This window comes from Sitophilus oryzae, unplaced genomic scaffold (assembly GCF_002938485.1).
Source record: "Sitophilus oryzae breed Bouriz unplaced genomic scaffold, Soryzae_2.0 scaffold_1389_pilon_pilon, whole genome shotgun sequence".
Lineage (NCBI taxonomy): Eukaryota > Metazoa > Arthropoda > Insecta > Coleoptera > Curculionidae > Sitophilus > Sitophilus oryzae.
Genome location: NW_022146047.1, coordinates 3,871,988 through 3,887,611, shown reverse-complemented (window position 1 = coordinate 3,887,611; position 15,624 = coordinate 3,871,988).

Below are 15,624 nucleotides of genomic sequence, written 5' to 3'. Positions count from 1 at the left end.
TTCAGTTTGAACTGTATCTATTTATAGTATCGCTAATTATTTACTTAATGAAATAGAACTGTGTTGAGTATAAATTAGCGTTCTAACGCAGTTGTGCCGGTCTTCAATGGCTTCTCTGTTGTCCAAGGGATTTGGCATGGACGCCATACAGCCGCAATCCTGTTCAATGATGTTACCTCGAATTGTGGAACGAGAACATCGCGATAAGTGGAATAAATCGGATTTGCGACGCGTATTTAGGCCCAGTCAACGACTAAGAATGTTATCTGAATGTTATTTTAGGTGGGTCCCTATACAGGGTGTTCCTTAATCTTAATGGCATGGTAATATTTAAGGGGGTGATTCTTGGGCATATTCTAAGAAAAACACTTCATATGAATATATGTCCTACACATCTTAACTTTTGAGACACAGGGTTTAATCCAGTAAAATTGTATCGCCGTATAGAGAGTGAAAAAAAAATTACGGGCAAGCTGATTTTTTCAGAGTTTGTCAGCGACTGTCTTCTGAGTGTAAAATTAACAAAATCGGAAATTTTCCCCTTGCGGTTTTTGAGCAATAGGGGTGTTTTTTTTTAACTGTACTACAACAAAATAATTAAACGCCAATTGTACACAAGAACATTCTCTATAAATTGCCTAATGAATTTTTTTATAAGTTTATTATTCCCGGACTTAGCGGCCGTTTCATGAGCCCTTTGGGGTGGTTTTCAAAAAGCTTGTTTTACAGCAAATTGACCCGTATGAAAGTTGTTCATAATAAATGGACAAGCAATTTTTCCTCATGAATTTTTTTTGTAGCTTGATTATTTTTGGAGATAACATCCAGTTCTTCTAGCGTTCAGAATGTTCTTATGTACAATTTGCGTCTAATTATTTTGTTGTAGTACGGTTTTAAAAAAACCACCCCTATTGTTCAAAAACCCCAAGGGGAAAATTTCCGATTTTGTTTATTTTACACTCAGAAGACAGTCGCTGACAAACTCAGCTTACCCGTAATTTTTTTTTTTTCAAATGACAATTTTATTGGGTTAGTTGTAAAATTTTGTATACCCCGCTGGCAAGTGAACCTTTATGTCGACGTTTACATGTATAGGAGTGAGTCGTTATGGCAATCTAGTAAGTCGGAGTGAACAAAAATACGAAGTATTTATTACATAACTACTTAATATGACGCTAGATTCCATGCGCTTGGGAAAATACTCGCCATCTGTCTTTATTCAGTACATCTTATTTTACTAAGCGTGTTGACCGTACTCTTCGTACACATGAAAACCGGCACCCAAGAAAAGAAATGCCGACCCTTAGTATACATTTTTTATAATAACTCTGTTTCTAGGTGTTTTTTTCCCATGAGAGATTCGATTTCGATGTCAGTATTCGGTATGACTCTTATTACAAGTAAGGGAGCGCCACCTACATGTTTTTTTCCGTTTTGAAGAGTAATAACTTTTTGTCTGTACCTGCGTTACAATACTGAGACAAAATACATATGTCTCCTGTCAAAAGTCGCTACGAGCAAGAGTTCTCAAGATATTAGAAATCGAAATAATCAAAACATGTCATCTATGACAAAAAATAAACATGTAGATAGTTATTTGAAATGATAAATTTGCGAACTTTTTATTTTTTTAAATTAATCATAAACTTTCTAGATAAATTTATGATAAAATATTTTCTGTTGAACCTTTTGCCCAAAAACGGCACAACAACGGGCACCTTAAAATATTGATGTATTTTAAAGTTTAATATATTTTGTTTTAGTTACCCGATTTTGATGATTTTTTAAGCAATATGTTGCTAAATTATTTGACTTTTTAATGTGTCTCTCTAAATTAAAAATGAAAGTTTCCATCTGTCAATTATACAGAAGAAAACAAAATGTTGATATTTTGGTGAAAGTTTGAAACACCCTGTGAAATATTTTAACAAAGCAAGGAATTTAAAAATAATTTTATCGTCTAGGTACGTCTTTTCTCGATAGTTTGTTTTTTGATTCATCTCAATAGCTTTATTTTTATCGGAGATATTCGCTTTTGAATAAGACAGTAACGATTTACAGCAATTTTAGCATTTTTTGATTTTGGATCCTCATCAACACATTTATAAAACATTGGTCGTGTTCATCAGGACAAGTTGATCAGTGAGCGATGTGCCATCGATTGGTTGTCCTGCTGAACGCGCTTTTTAGCATCCCTTAGACAAGGACACAAATCGAGAGGATTAGTCAACCGAGAACAATAAACAAAATGATTTGTTCTCGTTTTCCAAAACATTTTATAACATTTGGCGTATGTGACGTTTAATCCATCATGCATCGGTAGCGTAGCATATTTTAAATCTGATGGAAAAAATGGCGACTGATCCCAGAGCGCTCACAACTAATCGGCGCGTTCAGCAGAAAATTAGTGATCGCTGCAGTAGCGCTACGTCCTGATGAACGCGACCATTGTTTATTGTTTTTGTAATGTTACTGTCATTGAAAAGTCATATGATTATGGTTTATTGGCGTTTCCTCTAGTAGAGATGGTTTTAAGTTTGGTTGAAGTATCGGCTATTGCTGCTTTAATTGATCATGGTAGAAATCAACAAAAAACATATCTGCTAGAGTAACTGCTGAACACACAATAATAAAATGATTTTTCAAAGACAGTGACGTTGCAGAAATCATAAACGCTATTTTATAGGTTTGCTGACTAGGACTAAAAGCAAAGGCATGGCTTTAATGTAAAAAATTCGAAAAAATGTTTGTGTTTTCTTCAAAAGCGAATGAAAAAAAAAGAAAGATGAATCAAAAAATAAACTATCGAGAAAATATACACCTAGATGACAAAATTACTTTTAAATTCCTTGCTTATTATCGTACTCCACAGGATGTTTTAAATTTTCACCAAAATATCAACGTTTTGTTCTTCCTCGTATAATTGACAGAAGACAACTTTCATTTTTAATTTAGAAAGAGACATGAAACAATTAAATAATTTAGTTACAAATTGCTTAAAAATTCATCAAAATCGGTCCACTAGAACACAATATATAAAACTTTAAAATACATGAAAATTTTAAGATGCCAGTTTTTCCTTCCGGTGCGCGGTGAGTATATTTCAGTCTAATAACTATCTAGTCAACACATTAATTTAGTTGCTCATAGCGATTTTCCCTATAAGTGCACAGAAAACGCATTTAATCAATTCTCAAATTATATACAAGCAAAAAAGAAAGATACAAAGCGACTACATGGTAAAACAATTCCTTTTGTACTAAAACCTCCGCAGAGCAACATTTCGAAAATTTGATCTAGCGCCAAAACGGCTCGAAACTTTCGGTTATCGTCCGGCGAGCTCTACCAAAACTTTACAACGCTCGTCTTGCGGCAGAAGCATAAAATAAATGTCCCAAATATCGTCGTTAATTTTCTTTCAACTACACACGTATCAGCGACACAGAACGTACAACGTAAACAAGCGGCAGCGCATTTAAAATAACTTGGCGGAAAATTATTGGAACGTCTGTCGGTGAGTGCTAGTGAGGGGCCGGACGTATCGATATTTAGAAAATATCGATAGTCGTAAAATATCGATATCGATGCTAGTAGAATATCGATATCAAATAGTAACCAATCACGATTGAATGAAAATACTAAAAAAGGAGACAATTACTATTTTTAGATTTTTACATTAAAGATGTCATTGAATTACCTTGTGAGTTTGTATTATTTCTTGTTTATATTTTCTAACTCTCAAGACTAAAACTCTAACTTCTTAGGGAACACCCTATATCTTTGCATTTTCGCATTTATTTACTTCTTGTAAATCGTATCTATGTGTATAACTTTGTGACGGATTTAATTTTTGGAAAGTATGTGTTTTTCGCTGCTAGAAGAAAATCTACAAAATACTAAAGTTATTTTTCGTAAACACTACTGGCCTTGAACCTAAACGGAAACCAGTTTGTCGGTGGCTTTTTCTAGTAAAATAAAAATACTAGTTGAAGCCTGGCGCATCCACCACGACATCAGGAAAAAAAAATACTTTTTTATTTTTTTTTAATTAAATGAAAACAAAAAATCCGGCGACGAGAAGAGCCAATTAGCTATCTTTTAGTAAAAAAGCAACTTTCTAGAGCAAGTCGTTACTTCAGTAGAGACGGCACAGATAAACATTAACATTTTATAATATGTAGATAGTCTTATTCTTTGTCCGTTAGGCAAATTTATTTTACTAATAAAGCCACAAACAAGCTGGTTTCGGTTTGGATTCAACGCAGTGGTGTATACAAAATATATTTTTTCATTTAACATCTAACACTAAAACAGTGATGCCAACACGTAGGAAGTTTCCAAATTCGTGGAAATTCGAGGAATTTTTAATGAAAAACGCCATATTTGTGGGAAATTCTAAATTCGTGTAGTATTCGTAAAAAATAGCTATTAGTCCAGTCAGTAGTAATTTTTTATATGTTGTTAAGGTTTGGGTCTTGACAAAAAAACAAGTTTTCGACCTTGGGGTGGAACCGCTCGAGCCGCCATCTTGGATAGAAGGTACAGTGACGAAAAGTTGAACATATTTTCCAAAAAATAGAAAAACTGCCCAATTTTGTCATTTTTCCGAAATTCTCACTATTTTTTACATAGGTATAAACAGCAGCGGCTGGTGAGGTAGTGCCACGGTGCCACGGAGCGAAAAAATATGTTATAACCTTCATATGTCTCATTGAAATATAACGCACAACATAAAAAACTAAAAAATAAGGTAGTGCCATGCCATGGCGATTTATTAGCGAAAAAATATGTTATTACCTTCATATGTCTCATTGAAATATAACGCACAACATAAAAAAACTAAAAAATAAGGTAGTGACATGGCGATTTATTAGCGTTTTCTTTTCTTTGATGGTCCGGGTCGGTTATTAATAACGTTTTGAGTATTGTCTTCGGTGTTATCGTAATCGGTGCTTATGGGAATATATTGCTCTTCCATTGTTAAATCTTGGTCATCTTCGTCCTCAATGTCGATGTGAACCTCCGGGACATTTTTGCATGACTGACCACTGCAGAAGCCATATACAACGGAACACTTCAACCCAGCTTTCCCGCAACCACATGCTGCGTCGCATCCTTTTCTACAAGTGCATGAAATTAATTTCAATAAGTTGTTGGGTGCTCCTTTTTTTTGTCATGGTGAGTGGAACAAGCCCATTGCTGCCCAGTTTCCAGCCCCAGTCTTCAGATTTCTTCTCGATTCCATACCATTTCTGGACTTAATGATATGTCCTAAAAGAATGATACCGCGCAGCATCCTTCGTTGGTGGCAATGAAGCAAGATTGGATTTACTTTTTGTGGTTGATCTAGCAAAACGTTGGTAGCGGATTTCTTCTAAGGTGTCTTCTTCCAAGTTGCCACAATACAAAGCAACGAAAAAGCATGCTCTAGCATAATATGCGGGTCCTCTGGTGTTGCATCCTGATGTTTAAAAATACCAATGGTGTCACTGAGTCCTGCTGTTTTCTGGAGAAGCAAACAAAACTTCATTTTTCCTTGGTTGAAGATTGACGATGTCGTGTCACAGCCACTAAAAGCATGGAGAAACAGAATGTTCTCAGCTACTTTTTCATGTTTTAAACTATTAGCTGAATATATTCTTTCAGCAATTTTGCCTTTTTCTGGTTTGCGGAGGTAGATGTTTACTTGAGACGGTGCCAATGCTGTCAGCAAAACGAGAAGGTTAACGTCTTAGCCAACTACGAAAACAGCATCAAATTTTGGGCACAAGGAAATTGCTGTTCTAACAATCAACACATCAGCATCTTCTTTCCGCCTGGTTGACAGTAATAGCAGCCTCCTCCATTTTTTTGGTGAGCATCGAACAGGGGCGGATACAGGAATTTATTTTAGGGAGGGGGGCCAAAATAAAAAGTAATGTAGAATATGCTTTTTAGGGTACCATTTTTAACCCGAAAGCCTAATATTTAACACAATTTACAGGTTTTAGGGGGGGGCCCGGGCCCCATGGGCCCCCCTTTATATCCGCCACTGGCATCGAAATTAAACGGCCTTTATTGTTTTCGTTCGCTAAAAATAATTCCTGGGAAACTTGAACGGGCATTGTTTCATCGAAGAGAGCATCCGCAGATATATGATTCTTCGATCGGCGAAGTCTTTCTGCGGCCTTGGTATTCCTTTTGGCTCCATCACTCGGATATCCATCAAAAACAACGACTGCATGTGAACCGTAGTGATTTCGTACATATCACGATGTCCCGTTATACTTAATATATCGAAAAAATATCGATATCTAACTTTTATTCCAACATTTTGATCGTAAGATTAACCGCTGCGGATATATTTTGAAAAATAAAGTTTTTTGTATCTTTAATTCAATATGGCGGCTCGAGCAGTCGCACCCCAAGGTCGAAAACTTGGATTTTTCATCAAGACCTAAACCTTAACAACATATTAAAAAATTACTACTACACCACCTTTTGTATGGCAGAGGCCTATAATGGCCCCCCACTGATTGGAACTATATTGTACATATTATACATTTCTCAGCAAAGTGAGTAAATTCAAAATTCAAACTAGCATTATCGCAACTAAATACACATTTTCGGTTTGCATCACGTATTATTCATGTACTCCCTCCCCTCGAATATATGCTGATCCCAAGAACACGCCTATGAGTTTTTTGTGCGAAAAGAAAATTGAAAAGTATGTTTCGAAATTTGTTTGGAAAATTTTCAGAATTAAGAAACAGAATATGTGGGAGTTTTTAGAAAAAATGGGAAATGTTCAGAAAGTTGGCAACACTGTGCTAAAACCACAAAGGAGCTGCTAATGCTTAACATGAATAAAGTGCGGATTGCAACAAGCCTCTTGACAGGACATATATGGCTGTCAAGTGCTTCCTGAAGAAGCTCAACCTGTGTCAAGGAAGTTTTCACTGCAGACTCTGCGATAAAGATCCTGAAATAGCGATTCTAGAATAATATATCACTATAAGACTTTCTGTTTGGGATAACAAGGCTAGAACCTGAGAAACTCCAGTCCTATCAAGGATCTGTACAAGTTAATGCAGGGTAGAGGAGATAGGAGAGTGGTTGCAGACATAGAAATAGGTCTTACATATCACAGTGTCTCCGGCATAGGAGATCCCATTAATTTTGAGAAAAAAATCTACTACTCAAAAATTAACCTTAAACCTGGACACCCTGAAACAAAAAAAAATTACGCATTTTTTTTTAAAAATACGATATCGATATAAGTACATTTTCGACCCATCTCTACTAATCTGTCACGTAAGTCTGCTTTCTGTTCTACATGTCTACACAACGTAAGGATTATTCCGAACGGTTAACCACAAGTTTTCGGGAGAAAACACTAAAAATCTGCCTGACGGCTGTTGTTTCTACAACGCACAGACCGTTGTCATGTCAGTGGACGAGACAAACACGTTTTTCGTCGAAAAAGACAAATATAATCTGACAGTAATTGGATGGAGGCAGGACGGGCGCTTGTTTTACGCTTGATGTAATAATCTGGTCGAGATTTTGTATGCTTTAATGTAATATTTTTTATTCAGTTGCCCAGAACATTGTAGATGATTTCAACAAAAGAAAGGCAACCAAATATTTTAATTTCAAAATTGTATGTGCTTATTTTTTTTTGCCTGTTATACAGGGTGTCTGGTAAAACACACTGTACTTATTTATTAACACGCTCTAATCCATTTTTACTTTAAAAAGGTAAGTATTATTTTTTAAGTTTTTTTTTAAATTAAATAACTGGTTTATTTTTACACCCTGTACATTATTAAACTGATTTTCTAAAAAGTCACGACAGGAAAAAATAAAATTGATTTTCAAAAAAATCCGTTTTTTTTTCCTAAAAAACTCATCAATCATCTTGGTGAACATCTCAAAGCGCAACTTTGACCTGGCTCGTACCTCGAATTTGTAGCACCCTGTATATTCCGTGTGCTCTTACAAAATAAAAAGAAACATCCGGTATCTCTATACAGTTGTTAAAAAAACATTTTCTACAGAGCTCAACAAAAATATGTTTAAATTGCTAATGGAATATTGCTAGAGTATAAAAATATATGTGAAAATATTACTTTTTTATGATTACCACGTAATTTTTTAAATGTTTGCTTGCCGATTCATAATAATTGTTTCTATTAAGTGAACGGTCGAACTGGCCATATAACCAGGCCCGGGCCCCACCCTTCGCGGGCCCCCCCCCCTGTCTTAGGGCCTACATGTAAAATAGTTCATTATTTATTCTTAAATACACGGAAAATATAAATTGAAACAAACCCCACAATTGTAAAAACACTGCTACATTTTGCATTTAAAATGGTACTATGCATCACGTTGTAGCTTTTATTTCTATTACAAGATCTTTAAAATAGTTAAATATGCTTGATTTTATACGAAAATAGCGAACAAGTGTGGTGGTAATTCTCACAATGTGTGTCAGAGAATATTCAGATTGTACTCGTTGAAATTTAAATGAAAATCATTATTAAAAATTGTAGCACTACTAACTATATTTTTTTTACTGCTATTTATTTTTGATACAATTTGCTGTTACTACGCACTATTGTAAACTGAGTTGGGGAAGAATAATAACTTAGATAATATAACAATTGCGTGTCTTATGTTTGCAAAAATCTAAGTACAATCTGTGGTGCAATGTTCTAGTTTTTTACTAAATGTTATTTTCCGTGTAGAAATGAAACAGAAAAAAGTGACGGTAATATTCTGAGGTTATCCCCAAAACCTTTTTTGGATTAACTATGTTTACATTTGCATTGCATTACGGATAGTTCCCTGATAACAAATTAATATAGTCCAGTCCGACCCTGATTAAATGTATACAAGGTGCTTCAAAAAACATGTGCCATCTCTCGTGGGGAGATTACTCACGTAAAAATAAGATTTATTTTTCATATTAACATAAGTCCGATTCTGCTTTATTTCGTAGCTACAGGGTGTTAATATCTTATTATTTTTTCGATTTATTATAATATTCTTCCAAGTACTTTTAGCGTTTCGAATGAAATTTTGAGGATAAAAATTACTATAAATGCGACATATTTTAAAGCTAAAATAGTGTCGACATATTCACCAGGGACGTGCATATGTGTTATCACTGGAATATTTTTCTAAAAAAAGCATGTACGCCACTGATTTCTTTTCTCTTGTTAGCGAAATAGTGTAAGCAGTTTAATGCCGATTACAAGTTGTCTCTTGATATTTTGCCGATTTCGGCCTCCTTGATGAGATAAACACAATTTTATTAATTTGCCTTAATCCAAGTCTAATAGCAACCTTTAAAAAATTTTAATATCATTAACATGCGAAAGTTTTAGATAAGTACTCACTGATTCCTCATCAAAAAATATAAATAAAAGTTCCTATTAACATAGGTATGGAAATGCATAGTTTTAGAGTTACAGGATGTTAAAAATTTGTAAAATTAGGTTTTTTGTAATTATCTTAAATACCATTATTTTTTTATTTGAAATTGCTGTAGGTTGAACTAATAGTAATAATTAACTAATGGTAATAATATTTAATAATAAATTAGGCAAAATATATGACTGAATTCGACTAAATAATGACTGAATTCGACAAAATATCAAGAGATAACTTTTAATCGGCATTAAACGGCCTACACAATTTTGATATCAAAAGAAAAAAAGTCAGTGGCGCACATGATTTTTTTTGAAAAATATCTCAGTGATAACCCATATACACGACACACGACCCTGATGAATTTATCGACACTTTTTAGCATTAAAATATGTAGCACTTATAGTAACGTTTACCTTCAAAATTTCATTCGAATCACTAAAAGTACTTGGAAGAAAATTATAATAAATCGAAAAAAAATAATTAAGACTAACACTCTGTAGCTACGAAACAAAGCAGAATCGGACCTATGTTGATATGAAAAATAAATCTTATTTTTACGTGAGGAATCTCCCCACGAGAGATGGCACATGTTTTTTGAAACACCCTGTATATATTTTTAACTCATATAAAATCATAAAAGTATAGGGAGATACCAAAACAGTTTCGGCTTGTAAAAATCGGCAGATTATGATATTCCCATGATTCTTAAAATAATTTCCTTCAAAATAAACAAATAAATAACAAAATAATCACGCTCGAGAATGTCCAGGTGGCGTTTTTTGCAACTATGTGACTCCCATTTCCTTATGCATGTCTGTATAAATTACTCACATATGGCGGGGGTACTTTTTTAAAGGGTACGGCAAGGTATCCCCCCGTATTTAATTAAGCCGCGCTTGAGTAAATCCCAAAATTCCCGCTTCTGCTCCACTACTATTAAGAACATAATTTCATTAAAGAATAAACCAGAGAACGCGATACACTATACACTAATTAAAAAATACGAAATGCCTCGTTAAAAACATATTAGTGTGCGACTTTTTCTTTATTTTCCAGTAATACTGAACCGTGCTGTGTTTGAAACAGCACAAATCGCTGACCCGAAGAGATTAAAAAAGGGTGCACGGTCGCTGCTAGAGGACTTTAATAATTGAACGAAAAATAAAGGGCCTTATTTTGTATAATAGTTCTTTAACTTTTTAAGTCTCTCGTTTTTTTACTCGTAAAGCTGCTTAGCGCGATGTGGAAGCCTGATGCTGGATGGTAATTTAAACGTCAGCGTCTGGTAGGTGAAAAAATTGTAGGGATGAGAATATGAACATAAAGTATCGATATTAAAAAAATATTTCGGATTCAAAACGGCTAAGGAATGACAATCGATGATAATTTTGGCGAGGTCAATCTTTAAACGTCATTTACTAAGAATTGACATAAAATTTGTCAAAAATGAGCACTAATTATAGATAGATTAAAAAAAATAGAACGTTTCCAGACACAAAAATCTATTTCTAAAAAATTATTTTTTCCCTATTAACTTAAATTTTTACTCGATATAAAAATAAATTGCTTACAACCTTTCTGAGGCCGCCTGGCAGTAAACGCCATTAAAATATAAAAGAGAGTACGGGCCCAGTAAATGACGTATAGAGCTTGACCTCGCCAAAATGATCATCGATGGTCATTCCCGGGCCGTTTTTTGACGCCGCTTTTTTTCGATAGTATGGTACAAACCAGATGGAAATAGAAAAAAGATGGTTGCCAGTTATTACCCTTTAATTTTGAAACTAAAAGAATTTGAATATTGTGTCAGAACTCAAAATTGGCCAAGATATTGGAACAAACTAATCAAATGATTGTACTGTCATTGATCCTCGAAAATTACACAAAATTTCAATTTGATCTGACGTTTTAAAGTGATTGAAAATACTGTTCCAAAATTCCTTTGCATAGTTACATATAAGTTTAAGTTTATGTTGCCGAAATAGATTTATTTTCATCATTGGCACATATAACTGTTTATGCGGATGATACGTCAATAGTCAATTACCTATACTATCCGATTCTGAAGATAGTGTTTTGAAAATAAAATTTAAAGATTTTTTACAAAATTTGCATTCGTGCTTTAGTGACAACTCATTATTTTTTAACACTGAAAAAACAACATAGGTACCTAAAATTTCATAATCGTCAAAAAAACTGTGAAAAATTAAAATATTAATAATATTAAAATATTGCCAAAATTAAATTCTACATTTTCCTTTAGAAATCTCGAATAAAGTATGTAAAAAAATACCGAGGGTGCCATTTAAAAATCAAACGTTGTAGTCATTTCCGGTAAAAGCCGGAAAGCCGAGAAGAATTGAAAACGTCAATCAATCCTAATTTATGTCATATACTAACGTACCAAATATCGTTTTTTTATCTGAAAAAATATAAAGTTATAGGGATGAGCCTCTTTTGAGACGCACCCGGTATATATTTTTTATTTATTTATTAATATCTCTGAAACTATTGAAATATATTTACTCATATCTTAGGATTATGTAAACTGATCTGAAAGGAAGCCAAAAATGCAATAATATACAGGGTGTTCCATTTAAAAAAAAATATCCCGATCCGCTTACACTTTCTTGTGCCATCTTGTAGAAGTTAAAACATTTCTTTAAAAAACATTCTAGTACATACTTTTGGTTTACACTTAAACAAAATTCTTAAGTGTTTTATTCTAGGAGCTACAGATGCCCGACGCACTATTGCCGGACTCTGTATAAACTCTGACTCTGCAGGGCAATAAGTTTCTTAGGGCAATAATAATCTTGTGATATATGCCTAGTAAAAATATAGAATACAGGAAAAGCACGTGATAACCACCAGCCGTCCAGTGCTCTCCTGTAAAATTAGTAAGATGGCGCTTATCACGTTTTCTCCTGAACCCTTCATATGGCTTTACCTACTGCTATTTGGCCATCCCCTTGAATTATTTACTACTGGAATTTATTTAAAAAAATAAATGAAATCTTTATTCGCAGAAAACAACATGAAAGAGAATTAGCATAAAAATCAAAATTCGCTAACCTTTCTTCGCAAAAATGAAAACGAAATTTTCTGTCGCCAGTGTTTTTTGTCATGTATGAGTGATGATCTGTTGTTTTAAAATTGTTATTAGATTATGGACATTATGGACATTCGTCATAGTTTATGGTAAAGCACAACTAACAATATTAATTTTTTCATTCCACTCCGGTTCTATACTCTTTTTTACGTTTTAGGTCTTTTCTTCCTGATCCATTTCTCAAAAGAAACCGTACGTTGGCTTAATTAAAAAATATCACTATACAACTGAATTAAAAAGGAGTACTGATCGCCGGTTGCTCGATATTCCTTTGATCTTTACCGACATTTGGCCGAAAGGATTTAAACTCGCGCGGGTCGTGCCGCCAACTTTTGGTTATCCCATCTTTTTAATAATTTCAGAAATCTGACTCGCCGACTCTGGCCGGAAACACAGGCCGCCAGCTCTGCACCAGTTTGGTGTGGTCCGGGAAAAAATACCGACGACAGAAATTAACATGGATCCATGAACCCGCCGAATTCTACCCGCAGAGAGGAGTCGCGCGAGTTGGCGGCTGGCTTGTTGGCGAGAGCCGCCGACTTTGCACAGTTTTTTGTAGTCCCGGCATCAGAGATATTATATCTAAACAACAATTATTAAGAAATATATATACTCATACGTCGAATCAAGATTACGATATTGTATGACATAATACTGTGGAGAACATCCACTAGGATTCGGGAGGTTTTCACACTCCAAAAAAAATACTTAGGTGTATTGCTTGTGCTTCTCCGAGGCAAACTTGTCGAGATTTATTTAGAGAACATAAATTACTAACTTTGATGAGTATCTTTATTCAAGAGCTGTGTATATTTGTTTGAATTATTATGGAAAATGTATAATAAATTTTTAAAATCATACCTAGGAAAAAAAAAGATATTGTTTATATCAGTAATCTATGTTTCGTTCTCACATAGATGCGCACGTAAAAGGTATATTTTTTTTATTTAATGCTGTTTAGTTATGGGGCCATAGTGATATACTATTGTATAGATTATTTCCTTTGTTATTATTATTGTAATTATTTCAGTTTTTGTGTCTTTGCAATTTTTTATATTGTAATTTAGAAATAAATATGTAATTATTAAGTAAATATTAAATATTATTATTAAGTGTTAAAAACAAATAAATAAAAACATTTAAAAAGTGTTACAAACAAAATTCTTGTACGCCACTGCCTAGAAGCTGTTCTTGATTTGTCCTATTCAAAAAAAACAGGGACGCAAGTGTCTGCTGCAGGAAACGTGTATTTTTTACCAGAAGATTACGTTTTATTTAAAAGAGCGAAAGATTGTGTAATATGTAGGAAATAAATCCCTGTTTTTTCCGCCCTCACTATGTATGTCATGCGATTATATTGTCTATGCCTCAGGCTATGGGGACTTTTATTGTTGGTGTAGGTGGTTGATTTCCAGACTTTTTTTAATATTACGTCCTTTTAATATACAAGAAAATTGTGATAGTATTATTTAAAAGTCTTGTAGAATACCGGGTGTTTCCCAAAAGTTGCTCACTATTTTTACAGATAAAAAAGAGATTTGGTATGTTAGTATATGAAATAGGTAAATTAGTATTGATTGACCTATTCAATAATTGTATTCGTTCATATTCTGTTTTTAAATAGCACCCTCAGTATTTTTTACTTTGCTCGATAGAAAATGACACTCTAAATAGAATGACATATCATACAGCTTTTGACATTTTTGCATAAAAAATAGTATTTTAAATTTCAATCTAGAGTGTGTTAAACCATGACTGTGTTAAAAACACTAATTTTTATCAAGGAACCTTGGAAAAATAGATTTGACAGTCTAATGTTTTTAGTGTCTTGTCCTAACCGGTTAATAGATGCCCAAATCGTATTTTTAATTATATCTCAATTTTTCCAAATGAAACGAGGGTAGCTCATTAAAAACACTTTTTACGAATAATTTGATACCACACACTTGGTATTTCAAGTCAAATTGTCGTTACGAACCGCATGTTACAATCTCAAATAAACTATATAATTACACTAAATATATATATATATATATATATATATATATATATATATATATATATATATATATATATATATATATATATATATATATATATATATATATATATATATATATATATATATATATATATATATATATATATATATATATATATATATATATATATATATATATATACATATATTATACAACTAAATGTCAGAAGTTGACATATATATGATATGTCATTCTATTCAGAGTGTCATTTTCTATCGAACAGAGAAAAAAAACAGAGGGTGTCATTTAAAAATCAAAAGTTGTAGCCATTTCCGGTGAAACAGGGAGTGACCGAAAACAATTGAATACGCCAATCAATCTTAATTTATGTCATATACTAAGGTACCAAATCTTGTTTTAATAACTGAAAAAATAAAAAAGTTATAGGGTTAAGCCACTTTTGAAAAACACCCGGTGAATAGGAGAAAAAATAAATATAGTTTAAAATAAATTATTATGATTTGACAAAATATAGTATACCTATTGTCAGCAACTGGCCTGTTTAGACTGTGAGCAAATTAAAAACCTATTATCAGCAAGTGAACAATAACTGAAAAAGTGAATGTATTTTTGTCTAAAACTGCTTAATAGAATATTGAAATTATAACTTTGAATTGCCAGAATATAGGCAAGTTCTATCTATCTTTACTTAAATTTAAATTTGAATGCGACTTACTCATCAACATCTAATTTCGAATGGCTTCATCTGTTCAACAGCTTCATAAGGAACTCTTGTAACTTGTATATTTTATAATCCTCTTTCACTATAAATCGGTCGAGGTAGCACTTCAATCACTTTAAAAGGACCTTTGAATACTAGTTTTTGCTGTCGTTAATGCTTGGTAGGATTGCAATTTTAGTTTTTGCACCCATTTGAAATAATCCCACTGATTGTTTTTTGAAAATGCAGCCCTGAAACATTCTGCATTTTGGAGCGTCTTTACATTTTACGCTTTTTTGACTTACAAGAAAAAGACAAGTGCCATAAGTACAAGAATTCACTGCACACACTAGACAAAAGTTCTGGTATAAATAAGGATCTCTCAAATAATA